Genomic DNA, 17,144 nt, shown 5'->3' with positions numbered 1-17,144 from the left:
TGTGATTTTGGGTTTTCAGTTGCAGACTTTGCTCAGAGTGGCCATAACTGTCTCCACCAGAATAACTGGCCCAGCAGCGAAAACCATCGACACATTTACATCCATCAGAGTGGAGCACCAACTGTGGGAAGAAATCCCCCTGCTTAGCACATGACTTGGAGGGCAGGAACACAGTTCCGTTTTGCTTTCATGGAGGAAAGGGCTGATACCATATCCTAGAGTGAGGCTGGTGGAGGAGTTTCCTGATGAACTTTCAAAATTCCAGAGGCCACTACCTCAGAGGCCAGTCCTTTACAAGTCAGAACAGCACTAGCTGTCTGCTGGAGATGAGCATACAGTGCTCAGTGTGGTTGAACAAGCTTGTAATCATGACAAGGCCACGCTGGGGTTTGGAGAGGTGAAGGGAGCCTGCCATGCCCTCCCCTCTACAGCACTCCACAGGCACAAACCTTTGGGTACCCAGTCAAGCTGATGCCTTTATTTTGGTTAATATCTCTTCAAATCTACTTCATTAGGTCAAGCTGTGCCAAAGGCTCCCCTCCTGACCTTGACTCTAGTCACTGCCAACCTACTGTATATGATAGAGCTAAAAAGTCCCTATCATCTCCCACTGGGTCCACCCACATGAAGATGGCTCAAGAACATTCTCCCAAACAAATTAAAAGCTCCCCCCTTTTCCAGTTTCACAATGATGACATTCTGGATTTTTGAATACAGTTTCCCAGTAAATCTTCTTGGCTATCCTCCATTTCCCTCCATCTGAACACACATATGCATATAAGCATACATACAAACACACTATGACCATGTTCAAGCAGGCCACATGAGGAGATAGAGAAACATGCTGCAGAGTCAGCTGCTAAGTGACACCCCAAGACATGAGGCTTTCTGGGAGCACAACTTTCTGCTTTGCAATTTTTTTTCTTACTTTATCTTGAGAATACATTCTTCTGGTGCAATCTCTCATGCAAATACAGAGAGAGTAAACACGTTCTGGTTGTGTAGGGTAGAAGTTCAAGTATTCTAGTTCCTCCTAACTGCTACCTGCTCTGTAGTCCATACTAAGGACTCTCAGACACAGCAGAACCCTGCCCGGAGGACACTGCACTCAACTCTATAGAACCAAGCCCTGAAGTAATCCACAGACAATAAGCATCTGTGTGTGAACCAGTAGCTTCCAGCAGAGCCGTCAATCATCTTCATGGCACAGTCAGATGGGCTATCCTTTCTCTCACCCCAAACTGAAGCTGTAACAATAGGTAATTAAGCCACACAGAAGGAATAACTTCCCGACCGAGAGAAGTTGTCAGACATTGAATTAGGCCACTGAAAGCCAGAGGTAATTTTATTCCCTAAAGAGCCATAAGAGCGACATAAACATCAATCCCGGAGGAATGGTTTAAACACCATCTTTCTCGCTCACACGGGGTTCCTTCGGAGCCCCTCCACCCTTCCTTACTAATTATGCATACAGATGGTCACAACAGGGTTACAGTAAAATCCAGCCCATAGATTCATTGCCCATATCACACAAAAATAAAACAATAGCAGCTGTTCATTAATGGGTGTTTGCTGTGTTTCAGACAGTTGTTCAAAATACTCTACAGTTTTAACTCTAAGAGGCAGAGTTTCCCCACTGATGTTTGAAAAAAAAAAAATGAGGCATGGAAGTCAAATAATTTGTTCAAGGTCACACGACATGTTATTAGAAGGATTGAGATAGAGCCCCAGTGTCTAATTCAGAGCCTATGTTCTTTGTATGTGAGAGCAGGGTGTATGCATGGTAGGCATTTATGTGCAGAGGCCGTAAGTCAATGTTGGGTGTCTTCCTTTGTTGGTAGTCACCTTATTTTTGAGATACGATCTGTCCCTGGACCTGAAGTTCCTGTTTCTGCTAGACTGGCCAGCTAACCCCCAGGATGCACCTGTCTCTGCCCTGTCCTGTGCTGGGTTGGGTTATAGAATTTCACCATAGAGAACCACAGTGCCTGAATTTTATGTGGGTACTGGGAATGAACTCAGGTCTTCATGCTCATGCAGCAAGCTCTTTATCTACTGTCCTATCCATAGAGTCCATCTTCCCAGACTGCAGCCCCAGAGTTTACAGATCATTATTCTTTAGTCATCAAGAGTTTACCCATAGACACTTAAGCTCTCTCCGACTCCTCACAAATCCAAAGGACAGAATGGGATCATGCGAGTGCCTGTACCTAGATCCATCTTTACTTCACAAATTGAAAAAAAAAGAAAGTGGCCAATATCCACATCTCGCTGGCCAGAGGTCAGATGAACATTGTCACAAAGGACTATTTCCCAAGAAACTACTACGAACCCAGATCCACGATTAGTTGGTAGAAACACAAACAAACAACAAACTCCCAGCTCTCTCTCATTTTATTTTCTCCATGTTTAAATAACATTATTCATAGTATGTATCACTACATGCCAGCAAAATGCTGTTAGATCCTCAAATTTAGCTGAATTTTAACACAGAAATAAATGTTGTCTTTCAGCTTAGTGACCCACTGAAAATCTCTAGGTTTTACCCCTTCGTCTGATGAGAAAGCCAATGTCCAGAGAATCAAAACATTGGAGGAGCTGAGAGAGTGATGCCAGATCCTCTCAATATTTTTCTCATTAGGCCATTTGTTAGGTTCATGTACAATTAACTGACCATATACTAGAACCCAGACATTCAATCAAAGATGTCTTATGTATGTTTCTCTAAAACATATAACATATAGAACGCTAGAAAACAAGGTTTTAATCTGTCTAAACCTGTCTATGTAATATCTCTAATCTTGCTTCAGTAGAATATCTCCTCTGCTGAGAGACAGTGACTCCTGATGGATGACCTCAGCTCTCTAGTAACCAGTTGCCAGTAATAAGCTCCAGCCAACAGGGGCAATTTGCCCCAAGTATAGGGGAGAGGATTCTCAGGCCTCAAGTTCTTCTATATGGATTTTTGCTCCCATAATTCAAATTGGTGACAAATGTCGAAACACTTTGCTGCAACTTACCAATTAATTGTGGATGATTATGTAAACAAAAATATGCAAGATGTAGTGTTATGCAATATTTATATGTAATTGTTACCTAATAATGAGATTTTGTGATAATAATAAGCTCACTATGTATAAATTCCTCTGAAGTACATACATACTCTATTCTATGGTCAGTTGCTAAGTAGAAATGTAAAGCCCCTTCATAATAAAAAAGACTCATTGTTATATTAGAATAAGGCATATGTCTAGAAAGCTAAATAAACTGTCATTCTACAGTCAGAATGTGGAAGTCCACTGGCATATTCAGTTACAATTGTATTCTCATACAAGCCCAGTTCATTGGAATATCTATTATTTTTAGCTTTCCTACCTTCATAGAAAAGTTTACACCTGAAAGTCACAGATGTCTTAGGATATTTCTTTCAAAGACTCTAAAAGAGGTGCCATATGAAAATGGCCCAAATCTTAGGTCAAGGGCATCTGGGAACTTCCTGCTAACCAAGTGAGGAAGAAAGGCAAGGAGAAGATTATTATCTTCCTTCAAACAAAAGTTTATTGTGAGGAACAAACACCCTTTGGCATCTGAGTCCAGACAGACTCCTGCCTCCAGTCTGGGCAAGAACACACTGTCCAACCTGGCTTCAGGGCAAGTACAGGAGTTGTTGGCAAACTTGGTGTTCTGGACTGCATCGCTCTGGTCACAGTGTGTTTGTATTAGCTCCAGGTTTTATGGCACTGAAAACCCAAAAGAAAACTTTAAGATGCATCTATATTCAGGTGATGAGCAACAAGTTGCAAAGTGTGAACATTAAAAATAAGTAACAACCAACTTCATATGTTCATAGCATTATTTTGCTCTTATTCATCTTTGCATGAGTTTTCTGACTATTTTATTGATTTTTCTCAAAATGGTTAACATTTTGTAAACAGAATTGTACTGGAACTATATGAAGACTCCACAACTATTCACAAATCCCTTGCAAAAAAGTGGCATTTTAAAATACATTTTTCTTTTAAAAATCAATAAATCATTTTTACTGGCTTTAATAGATATCAAACAAATGAAAACAACATTAATTTTATTATGAAATTGACATTTATGGTACTCACCTGAGAAACATGAAGTTTGTCAGATAATTTGTATATTTTATAATTTTTATAGCAGTGTTTTCTGTAACATTGATGGTAATTACCCAGGGTCAGAAAAATTTTAGTCAGCTCTCCTTTTTGAGTTCGTCCTAACTCCATGCTTTAACCAGAAACTCCCCCCGCCCCGCCCTGTGTTCTCACCCTAGGTCTTGGGTCATGCGTCCCAACTTAGCTGATTCTTCAAAGTCTGTTCAGCATCTTGGCTTCCGTGGACACCTTCCAAGCCTCAATGTTCTGTACATAGACCTTTTCACACTAACCACAAGTACTTTTGACTTTAACTGGCTTTTCCATCTCTTCTAATAGAGTATAGTCTTAATGAAAGTCATGCTCATGTCTGACATATATCTTATAGCTCCAAAGTTGATTTTAGTACCTGGCATAAAGCAGAAAGTCAATAACTGCTTGTAGAATGAAGGAACAAGTGGAGAGAAACAAACGAGTGAGTGGAGCAAGCACACATGAGAGGAAGAGAGGGGGAGGGAGGGAGGGAGGGAGGGAGGGAGGGAGGAAGGGAGGGAGGGAGAGGGAAGAGGAAGACAGGGCTCATCAACTTTGAGTACAATGCAATATAGATATCTATGTGCCTACAAGCTAAATTCATACAAACTGACTACCTATGAGACTCATTTATTTGTTATTAAGCTATTCAATGAGTGTTTGCCAGACCTGCTTTGGGGATGTGTGTTTCTAGTGGTTTCTGCTATTACTGTTAAAGAAATAATACAGGTAGGGCTTCTAATCTAATGGAGTTTACATTTTAGTCAGGGAATGAAATCAAACTAACCAAAGTAAATTCAAGCATAAAAGAAAGTCAGGCTGATTGTTTGTACTAAAAACAGCTAGTGCTTTTTAGAACAAAAGGAACAGCAATGGGTAAAGATATGTTGCACAAGAAATAAGGCTCTTAGTAACCTGGGGGCTGGTGAAACCCTTCCTGATCAGTGTCACACGATCAATAAATCATAGAATAAAAGAGTCTGGATCTATTAAATGTCAGAGAAGTTTTAGGGCATCACCTGGGCTGTGTGAACCATTGGCAGAAAAGTGGAAAAGCTGAGATTTTGTTTCCAGTGACCATCTGTCAAGAGACTGTGGCCAGTCAATCAGCTAGCATTTCAAAGCTCAGTGGAGGAATAACAGGAGAGTGAATCTGAGACATCATTAATTATCCCTCGAGGCAACTGGACACACAGAATTCAAATCACACCCCTAAAGGAATTAAATAGTGGCAAAAAATTTAAGAATTAAATAGGCACATTTGGTTTCTTACTTTTCCTTAACAGTGCCTGAAGACAGGGCCAAGACTCTTATATGACAACAATAACTCATATCTGACTTTGACTTTTCTACAAACTAGGCAAAGAAGAAAAAAACTCAGCAAACCATGGGGCATCTAGTCATTTAAATCCAGAATCAGACTTCCAAGGATAAAGAATAAATGGCATAGATGATAGACAGACAGGCAGACAGACAGATAATAAAAAGATGGAATAGTTAGATGATAGACAAATAAATGATATATGACAGATGTTAGATAAATACATAGATAGATATGTAGATAGAAAATAGATTGATAGGTAGACAGATATAGATAGACAGATAAATATAAATTGATAGAGATAGGTGATAGACAGACAGATAGATAGATAGATAGATAGATAGATAGATAGATAGATAGATAGATAGATAGATAGATAGATGGCTTCAAAATCTTTCTGATCTTGTGATTTGTTAGTCAACTAGAAAACTGGCCTAAATTACTAGCATGATGATCTCTATGATGATGAAACTAATTTGTTAACTTGACTGGATTTAGAATCACCATGGAAACACACCTCTGAGGGTGTCTATGCGGGTGTTTTGAGAAAGGTTTAACTGGAGAAGGAAGACCAAACCTGAATATGAATGGCAACCACCCTATGGTCTGGGGATGCAAGCTAAGCACTAACAATGATATCCCCCATCCTCCCTACTCCCCTCCCATCCCACCCCCCCCACACACATCCCATGATACAATGTGACCACTTGCTTCAAGATTCTGCTGCCATGGCTTTTCTACCATGGGAGGCTGTACCCCTTGAAATTTAAGCCAAAATTAAGCCTTCTTCCCTTTAGTTGCTTCTTGTCAGCCATTTGACCACAGCAACAAGAAAATAAACTAATATAGTTACCAATAAAATAACAATTCTACCCAACTGTGCAACATTCTGCAAACTTCATGGCCTCATTGAACCTAATACTTGCCTTCCTCTACAGCATGGGACAGCTAAAGGAAATGTACGATTCTTGCCATCAATTGTTGACGATTGTAATCATGACCCATGACAAACTGGAAACTATGCCAAGCTGGTAAGGTAAAGGTAGAAAGAACGTAGTAATGTCTTCCTGACCATTAAGCCAAAACCACAGACCAAGGACATAATGGATTTGGTTCAGAAGCAACCGTCAACTCCATTTAGCACTGACAAACAGATATCTCCCTTCCCAAAGGCAAGTCAGATCTTTGAAGTCAAATTATGCCATTAAGATTGTGGTAACATATTCTTGACCTTGAGAATCTCTTTACTGACACAGGAAGCCACCCAAACTAGAAAGAAAACCCCTTGGTTATCTTCTCTGACAGATTTTCTCTCCTGTGGTGGTTGGTGAATAGAAATCCATTATGCCTTGCCTATTTCCTTCCCAAGTGGAAGACAAGTGAAACACTTTAAACATATTAAGTAGCAACTTCAATTTATAAGTTATTAGGAACACTACCTTCTCTTGGGGCCTTTCTGGGGCTTTTAATCTTCTGGAAATGGTTTCCAGTTGCCATGGGCCACCATATTAATTAAGAGGCCTCAGTATGTATTCTGAGTCTTCTGACATGAATTGTACAACTCACTGGCAGGAGAAAGCCTCACCACACCTGGCTAGTCTCTAAATGGAGTATGCGTTTGCTGTTGCTGGCTGCCTTGCGACCCCCAGATTTCCTTACTCACACTTCTAGTCCCAAGTTGCCAGTGCTCAGGGAAGAAATGGAATGTTCTGAAGATCCTGCCTCATTAAAATGCTACTTGCCTGGTCAAGATAGAGAATAGCAACCACCCATAAATGAAAGACCAACTCTGACATGAAAAGATTTTTTAGGTAGGCAGGGTGACCCTTAAGGGCCCCTTCAATCCAGTGAGATTATGAGCAGGTTTTCTCTAAAGCAACTCAACATTATAGCTTCTGACTTATTTCCTTCATTTTATTTTTCTTAGGTCTAAAAGTTTCAAGACAGTTAGCTTTGATCACTGTCTTTCCTCTTGACTCTGGAATGTTTGTCTTTAACTCCTCTATGAGACTCATAAGTTTGATCTAATGAGATTCTGGAGCCAACAGGGACAGTGGCTGGAGGCTAGTGTGCTGGAGTCAGCTGGGGCTATTTAGGGGTATGCTGCTTTGAATTCTTTTTTTAGAGAATCCTTTTTTGGTTCTTGAGAGTTTTCTTGACTCAGACCCCTGACTTTACTGCTGCACTGTGACACAAGGGGATGCATGCCTTATGAAACTGCTCTCTGATCCTTAGTAGCTTCAGTTACCTGTCTTTGCCTTAATGAGAATGCTAAGGTGAGTGGTACTGAGTACAACAGGATGGCAGAGCAGTAGTTTACCATGGCTCCTGTTTTTAGGTCCAAGGCCACCTCAGTGGATTCCCTCATTCCAATGACAGGCCTAGATATATAGACCGGGCAGTGAGGAATCAGGCTGAGCTTGGGTCCTTACATCCCTCTGGATTTAAACTCAACAATTTTATGAGAGATGATGCAATTGAGGCAGCCATTATAGATGCGACCACTAATCAGTGTCAGGTATTAAAAGGACAGATCTGCATAGAACCCATTTGTGTGGCTATGTGTGCACACCCATGCATAAATGTGTGTATTATGCATGACAGCCAATCTGGGAGATTAAAGGACCCACATAGAAGCAAAAGCACTCCAGGTCGCTGTCTCAGCAACCCATGGGCAGAACAGCGTGAGACAGGCTTTCTCCCTGGGCTATGAGCACCAGCCCTTCAAAACTTCACTAGCCAAGCATGAAGCCAATAAATAAACATCTCCAGCTGGCTAATGCCCAATGCCTATTCTTGGCTATGCTCCTTTCCTCTTTCCTCCTTGTTTTCATGCAGTAGATGATCTTGATTAAATAAAATCATGATAATAATCCGCTCCATTAGTACCTAACATTAAAGGAATTATTAAACAAGTAACAGAAGAGGCAGTGGATATTTTTTGCTAATGACCATTGGAGTTCTTCTCTCTTTCTTTTCAATCAAATGGAATTGAGATTTTTCTTCTGTCTCTTCAAAAGTGAGGCAGCTCAGGCCAAGGGGAAGAAAGGAAGTCTTAAGAAAGTTGGTGGCTCTATGGGCAACAGCTGGACTGAGAAAAAATGATCAGTAGCTTTAAAACCTAGTCATTGAGGCAGACCATATGTGAAGCATACCTGAGTATCTCAGTGACTTGAGAAGAAAACAGCCTGTGACACCATCAGCTGAGCATAGAAGTTAAGATTTCCATGAATTTGGTCTATAATCTTTAGTGTCACTATATAAACCAGTTATAACTTCAAAGATCTGTTTTGTTCCAAGATGAAAAATGATGTGGACCCTTAAAACTGTGCTTCTCAGAGAGGCTAGACAAGGTGTAGGTGAAAGTCCTTTAACATGAGGTACAGCCTAGGTCATTTTCATGACCCACATGTAGGGTACAATTAATCACCATGGATCTATGGGGTCTGCTGTGCCAGAGCCTCGTTAGATATTCAGATCTCTTTGCTCTTATTCTTCTCTTATTAAAGATTCTTCAATTACATAGAAGAGTGATGAGTCTACATAGCTGATGGTCTATTTCATGACAATCTCAAGGATAAAACCTTTCTTATACTTGTCATCTTTTTATCACAACTCTACTGAGTGTACTTCATTCTTCTTTGGGCTTCTGTTTTGCTTTGTGATTAGAAGAACATACTGCTGTCTTCCATATTATTCATGATGGAGATATGGAGTTAATAGTAACTACAGCATTTGTTAAAGTCTTACCATGTGCCAGACACAATGTCCAATGCACTCATTATTTCACTGAATATTGCCCACAAATATAACTAAAAATTATTGCATTTATTTTCAAATGAGGAAACAGAAGAGTAAAAGAGTTAAGTAATTTCTACAAGTTTATCTAGAGATACAAAGTCAAATCAATACCTAACCACTGAACTTAGCCATATAGCTATAGGACCTTGTAGAAAAGCAAAGGCCTGCCATGATAGCCAGTGCCCTAGTCATCCAATTTCCTCTTTATCCTCACTAAACCAAGCCCTTGACTATCTTGCCTTGACATCTAACCTTTGGGGCTATGCAAGCTAGGATCTCCATATGTCAATACTTGGTATTATCAATATTACCTGCACAAAATGTCACTGTATCCTTCAGTGAAGTTTGATCATTGGGCTGAATAAATATATAACTTAGAGAAATAATTCAATTGTGCCAAAAGTAGTCACTTTACATAGAGGGAGAGATTGATGTAAAGAGTTCTGAGACAGATGTTTTCAATGCGTGATCAGTGGGCTGGAGAGATAGCTTAGTCAGAAAAGTACTCATTTCCCAGGCAATAGGACTTGAATTCAGATGCCTAGAACCCACAAAAAAGCTGAATGTAGTAGGTAATGTCTACAGTCTCAGATATGGCAAGACAGCTAAAGGAGAGAGCAGGATCCCTGGAAACCCACATATCTGCCAGGTAGACCCCAAGAAACCCACATGTCTGACAGGTAGACCCCAAGAAATCCATATGCCAACTATCCTGGTGCCATGGAGAAGTTCCAGGCCAATGGGACTTGCTGTTTCAAACCCAAGATAGAAGCACTTAAGGGTCAACACCCAAAGTTGTCTTCTGATCTCAGTATCCATGCTCTGTACATCCATGCTCACACACACACACACACACACACACACACACACACACACGGGGGGGGGGAGAGAGAGAGAGAGAGAGAGAGAGAGAGAGAGAGAGAGAGAGAGAGAGAGAGATGGAGAGAGAGAGATGGATGAACTGTTGTGGAGGCCGACAAATTTTTCCTAGTGAGATCAAGCTTGCTTTACCCAGCAGGGCTGCATTAGAGGATTGCTTGACCATGTACATAGTTTCTAGGTGATTGGAAGGGTCTACACTTGGCTAAGCTAGGGGGAGGTCTTTTGCTCCATCCCTTAGCATTCCTATAAATAGCCCTTTAGAAGAGACAGGAGGGGCCGGTAGATAATGATCCAAGCCCTCCCGAGGCTATCCGAGGCTATCCTGTGTTTCTATTTGTTTCTCTCCCCCCCATCCTTCTATCTAAATCTCTTATCCCTCACTCCTCAAGAGTACCCTGGGGTAAAATGCAGAAGCTGGTCTTCCAACTGGCCTCCCACAAACTTTCTTCAAAATCTAAGAATAGAAAGATATAGCCACTTCCTTGAGATCATCATATACATGCACGAAGACTTGAGTCTCTTTTATTGTCTGTAAATTCCTATCCTGCAGTTAAAGACCTATGTGAAACAGTAGACAGTTACATAGCACTACAGCACAATAGAAATGGATGGAAACTAGAGATTACATTTATTGTCAGACACCCCCCAGCCTCAAAATTCTGATCAAGAGATGAAGACACAGAAGATAAAAGCAAAACCCTCAATGCCACATTTTGCATTAGGATCCTCTTATAGTTTACTTTCATTTGCTATGATAAGTAACCATGACCATGACCTAAAACACCCTGGTGCACACTTCCAGATCACAGTCCATCATGGAGAAAAGTCAGGCCAAGAACTCAGGTGGGAACTGGAGCAGATATCATTGAGAAATGATGCTTGCTGGCTTGTTCTGCGGTTTGATCCTAGTTAGCTTGGTGTATTCATCCCAGGACCACCTGCTTGACAAATAGTTTCTCCCACAGTTGACTGGGCCTTCCCATTTTAATCAGCAATCACAATGATTTCTCACAGACATGGCCCAGGCCAATCTGATCTGGGCAATTCCTCAATGGAAATTCCTTCTTCTTGGGTAACTATGGGTTGCATCAACTTGACAATAAAAACTAACCAGTACAGATTCAGTGGATAACCATGCTCACTCCCAACACAAACTATTAACTGCTGGTTTTGAGGTGTTTCCAACTGGTAAGTCATTTGACCCAGAACACTCTAAATTTTAATCATGAGCCTCCAATTCTAATCCAAACCGGACAAAAAACAATGAATATTTACTGTCATATACCTCTTAACAGTCCAGCTGTGGCTCAGTCCTGGCTTCCAAGAAAGATGCATAATAGAGCTGAAGACTGTAACAAAGGTAGGAGAGAGGGAGTTTAGGCTTTAGGGGAGATGCTGATACCCAAGCACGTTCAGAATTTTGTGCCAAGACCCCTTCCAAGCCTTCGCTCCTTGCCAAAGGCCCTAAGCATGGGAGGAGGAGGCAAGAGGTAAGGTTGACTGGAAAAGCTGCCTCTCCAGGGCCAGGCACTAACTGGCATGGTTCCTTTTTCTCTCTTTAAAGAATATGTTATGTTCAGTTTTTCTCCGGAGCTAATCAAGCACAAACTCTGGAGAAGAGGCCTGGCTTATAAAGGCAATCGGAATGAGAGCCTGACACCCTCATTAGGGCAGCCTTTGTTAAACCACCAGCTCCAGCATCAGCAGCGTATTTTCCTCAGCTAATTACTTTTTTTTGGGGGGGAGGGAGGCTGGGAAAGTCATTAACCAAGTCTTCAAATCCTTCTCATCATTGACGTGAAAAAATAACAACAAAAACTAAATCCCCAACTGCCCTGCCATGCCTCCTGCTTCCCTGGTGTCCCACCCACCCCTGCCACATGCTGCCAACTTTGTTCTTTTGCTTTTCAGGCTTCCTCTCTTGTACTTGGATTTCTAGGATGGGGTGGGACGGTGATGGAGTGAGGTAGAGAGCTTGTCACAGAAGCTTCTTTTTCTTCACCAGCTGACTGAGGCTCACTTTGTTCCCGGCCAGATGCCTGCTACATACATCAGGACCTTGGGCACAAGCCTGATGCTTACCAGCTAAAGATGGGCCAGGGCAAAGGGAAGCTTGAAGCTGAGCCCTGGCTCTTCCCCCTCTCCCTCATGGGAGGCCACAAAAGGCTCAACTGTGCTATTGTTTGTCAGATTTTAATTTACTGATCAGTGACTCAATCATGCAGAGAGAATCTGTGGGTCAGCCTGATCCAGCCAGAGATGATCACATGATAGAAAGAATAGCAGAGACTCTTGCTTCCAAGGCAACTGATGAGACCAACCTCATCTGCCAGGCTAATGTCTAATTCTGTGTCTGGGGCAGGCGACCCTGGGCTCACCATTCCCAGCCAATGTGTAGGGTCATTATGAATTAATTTTAATTTAGATCACACTGCTCATGAAGCTTCAGTTTCCTGCTTTTTTAAAAAAATAGTTGTGGCTTATTCTTTTTAATTCTTAACACAATATGCTCTGTTCTCTCTCTCTCTCTCTCTCTCTCTCTCTCTCTCTCTCTCTTTCTCTTCTCTTCTCTCTCTCTCTCTCTCTCTCTCTCTCTCTCTCTCTGTGTGTGTGTGTGTGTGTAAAACAGAGAGAGAGAGACTGAGACAGATACAGAGAGAGACAGACAGAGAGAGAGAGATACTCAGAAACAGACAGAAAGACTGAGACAGATACAGAGAGAGAGAGAGAGAGAGAGAGAGAGAGAGAGAGAGAGAGAGAGAGAGAGAATAAGGGGGTCTAGGCTCAACCTCTACATGCCTATCTCTGAGCCTTTGCTCTTTCTCTGCCCTGACATTTCCTAGCATGCTTTTGTAACCAAACCCTTCCCTCCTATTTGCTTAAGCTCCTCCCACTCTTCTAAGACCAAGCACAAGTCCTTCTCCTCCTTGGAATGTTGTTTTCCAACTCCTGAAGTATACTCTGGTATTAATTAATCCTGAATCCATCATTTTGGGTTCCTCATATCCCAGTGCTGACTCGACCAGCAAGCAGGAACCACATTTGAAATACCTTCTAGAACCCTTGTTTTAAAAGGGTATCCAGCACAGAGCAGGCCCCTCCTGAGCACAACTGTTGGATAACTGATTCCCACTGGCTCAACGAGGTTGAGAAAACACAAGCAGCTTTACTCTCACACCATTTGTCAGCTCATCTGGGCACCTGTCTCTGTGTCCAGGAGCTGGCTGGCCCTTGGGCTGGCTCACTGGGCCACAAACTTGGCTACACCTCCTCTTAGGAAGGAGCCAGCTAGAAGAGGGTGAGAGTCTTCTCACCTACAACATGTTCAAATAGCAGGTGCATGGATCCACTGTTCAGTTCAGGAAGAGGGCTGTGTTTTCAGAAAGCCCGATACCTTATCTTTCTCCAACCTCACTCTGGCACATGTATTTTGGTGCCTTTAGCAAGAAGTTGTGAGATGGCTTAGGGCTCAGCTCAGTCGACACAATTTTTCCTGGTAAAATTAATTGACTTGTAGTTAGATCTTACTGTTCCTGCCCCAGTCCATGGGGCTCTGTATGAATAGTCTCATCACCAGGGAGGTCAAAGAAATTTGTCATCAAATTTTTTAACATCTATTTAGCACCTAATTATCCATGGCAGCCTGTATCACATGTTTTGTAAAATGGAGAGTGTTAAAAAAAAAAAAAAAAGGGACCTTTTTCTTGGAAACAGAAGCTCTAATTCTCATTTTTCAAATCTGTACATCATGTGTATTTATTTCTGTAAAATTACATACACTTGTGCTTCTGTTTCTACAGTGACCGGAGAGAGGACAGAAGCATTCTTGCTAGCTCCGTTCTGGAGTCAGAGGGAGTAAATCTGGCTTGCAGAGGACCGAATGCTATCAGGACCAGCAGTTTTCTCTGCCACCATACTGTGACAGATGAGGGTCATGAGCTAGGTAGCCCTCACAGCCACACTGAAGGTTCCATGCACTCTGTACCAGCTATAACACTATATTTTCTCTCTTTCCCAGTCAAGAAAGCAGAGCAGAATGTGAGTTGAGTGGGAACTACCTTATTATAGGTCATTTATAACTTCGACTCTGCTCTAATGGGAAAAGAAAGCCAGTCACAAATTCCAGCACTTTGCTTCTTATTAGGATCAAATGCACTTCCCACATCTCAACAACTGATGGGACATAGCATGCGCCATGACACCATGACTGCAGACTGCAGAAGTGTGAAGACAGCCACGGAGGACAAGAAAACCGGGGACAGCTGCTTTTCTTCCAAAGGCTGGGCAAGGACCTCTCCAGACTTCCAGAGTCTGGGGGAGCCTCTTTAATACATAACATCATGCGGTTTCACCCCCAGGACTTACACTATACCTCCTGAAATTCAGAACTGGAATTCTCACTCTGAAAATCTTTTAGTCACTTCTCTCTGTATCAACTAAAATATGTGTATGTAGCTATCACATGAAACAAATTATCCATGAACTCAATTATATGGATATTATATGAGTATCCATGTACTCATTATAACAATATGTTTATTGACATATGAAATATGTTATAAGTGCAATATGGAGGAGATATGGCCTCATGGCGACCCACTTCAGGTGTGAATAACAATCTTTACTTGAGGTTCTAGTCCCATGAATATAGTGAAGAAAAGGAGCCACACGTGCCCTGAAGGAGGAGTCACTGGCTGGTCACCAGCTCCGAGTCCTTCAGCAATCCAGTTTCTCTGAATTTCAGCTATTTGTCAGACCTGCTCAGCCTTTCTCACACAACTGTGTCTTCTTTACCAAAGTCCTTTGTGGTCTCTTGCCAGGAGGCCGGGTGCTCAATTAGGATACAGGAAATGTACGAAGCCTCGCAGGGAAAAGTGCCCTCTCAGGGGAGAGATCTTCACGCACAGATAATGGCAGTGAGGAAATGTATGGTGACTGAACACGGCACAGAGGAAGGGACAGCTGGGGACAGTTTCCTAGAGTGAATCAAGAGGTGAAGAGGAATTTTAAAGAATGAGAAGAGGTGACCCCACTCAGGAACAAAACCATTGTGAGCCAACGGGCCACAGCTGGTTAAAACATGGAAGTATTAAACAGCCAGGGGGTCCAAGAAGCCGGGGTGAGCTGCTCAGGGTGGCTAGGGCAAAGAGTAAAAAGGGGTATGAAGGATGCTGTCAGGCTGTGAAAGGTTGGGCATCTGGGACCTCAGCTTTCTGAGCAGAGAGAATATAGTTTGAGCTGGGTTCTATGGACTCATGGTTATGAGAGTGACATTTTAAAAACAAGTCAGAGGAAGGACACAAATGCTCTTGCCTTGGCCTGGGGTTGGGGGGGGGGAGATGAGGGGTCTGTACCCACAGTAAAGAGAGAAAGAAGGGAGAGATTCTAGATTCTCTCTAGAGACATCTGGAAAATATGATAAGCTTGGTGAAAGGTGGGCCGTACAGGAGGCTCCATTATGATGAGCACATGGTCAGGAAGTCAGTGAGCACAGAAATGGGAATCCTGGTTGATAAAACATAAATAGCAAGTAGTCCCTGAATAATGGAAAGGCACTATCTTTTTGTGTAGATGATTTTCAAATGAAACAACCGTCTTTCTTTTGGGCTGTTCTTTCTCTATAACTCTAGTCACCTGGGATGATACTAATTTGGTAAGGTAGTCCTTACAAAAAAATTTCTGAATGCAGAAATCAGACATTAGGACAGTCTTACAGTACTCCACAGAGTAGCTTAAAGGCTCACTTCTTCTCCTTCTTCTTCTTCTTCTTCTTCTTCTTCTTCTTCTTCTTCTTCTTCTTCTTCTTCTTCTTCTTCTTCTCCTCCTCCTCCTCCTCCTCCTCCTCCTCCTCCTCCTCCTCCTCCTCCTCCTCCTTCTTCTCCTTCTAGCTTTTTCCATTATATGGCATGAGGTGAAAATAAACAGTAATATCAAGTTTGATCAAAGAGGCAAAGAATCCTGTGATGTCCGGCGACCAGAGTGGGGCCAGTGAGTAGGAAGAAAGAGATATCATATCCTGTTGCTCAGAGAGAAAACTACACCCGCCTAGAATGCATGACTGACCTTCTTTGCCTGCCTTCTCCAGAATTTGTTCTGAAAACCACAGCCACCCACCCCCCACCCCCCGCAACTCCATAGGGTGTCTGTAAGCTTCCCTCCAGGTACATTATTCCATAAGTCTGAGTCCACATTCCCAAATTATCCCCTTTTCCTTCTGAAGATCACCACCTCCCATGATATTTCCCTGTTTACCCAGTCCCCTAACACTGGGACTGGGAGCTTTCCCCATAGTCCATTTCTTTGTGGGGTTCTGGGGTTGCTCCATCCAGAGTACTTCCTGACAGAAGAGTTGTGGGTATTTCTAGGGAGACAGTTGAGAGACTGTGAGGAGCTTGACACTCGCCAAGAGACTCCACTATGCAATGGGGAAAGATCACAGTCACCAAGCCTCTCCCCAAGACAGTGGAAAGAAGTACCTCCCTCCCAGATGGAAGGTTTTCCATTCCACCTAACCCATAGCTGCACAACCCCGCCATTTGCAGTTCCCCCACAGACTATTGCTTCATGTTCATGAATGGAAAAAAGGAAAGCCATGTTGCTGCAGGGAATGAAAGTTTCTTCATAGATTACTTTCAAGTATGCCAACCAGGGACTTCTGTGTCCCACACGTCCTTCACTTTCATACTACCAGCATGTGATAGCCCAAGGCTACTAGCAAGGTCACCTAACCTGAGATTCCCAAGGCAGAGCACAAAGGCTGCCTGTGTGTTCCTAGTACAGCAATATCGGGTAAAAGTGAAAACATTTTAATTTCATCTTTGGTGTTATAAAAAATTATTTTTAACCCGCATTGAAATTATTAACTAGACCATTAAACTTGCGCTTTTTTTTTTTTTTTGGTATTTTCATCTCAGATAAAGAATGAAATAAGCTTAAGCTGGAAACATCAGTCAATTTAAATTAAAATATTTGGAAAATGCTAATAC

At 42.2% G+C, this 17,144-nt stretch overlaps 1 protein-coding gene across 2 annotated transcripts in view; it reads right to left on the bottom strand.

Moving 5' to 3' along the window:
- Astn1 (astrotactin 1) overlaps nt 1-17,144 on the bottom strand; it is a 340,652-nt gene that overhangs the window by 184,915 nt on the left and 138,593 nt on the right. The window lies entirely within an intron of this gene.

This window comes from Peromyscus maniculatus, chromosome 11, assembly GCF_049852395.1.
Source record: "Peromyscus maniculatus bairdii isolate BWxNUB_F1_BW_parent chromosome 11, HU_Pman_BW_mat_3.1, whole genome shotgun sequence".
NCBI lineage: Eukaryota > Metazoa > Chordata > Mammalia > Rodentia > Cricetidae > Peromyscus > Peromyscus maniculatus.
The sequence above is the reverse complement of the archived record's forward strand: the minus strand, read 5'-3'. Positions and strand labels throughout refer to the sequence as shown.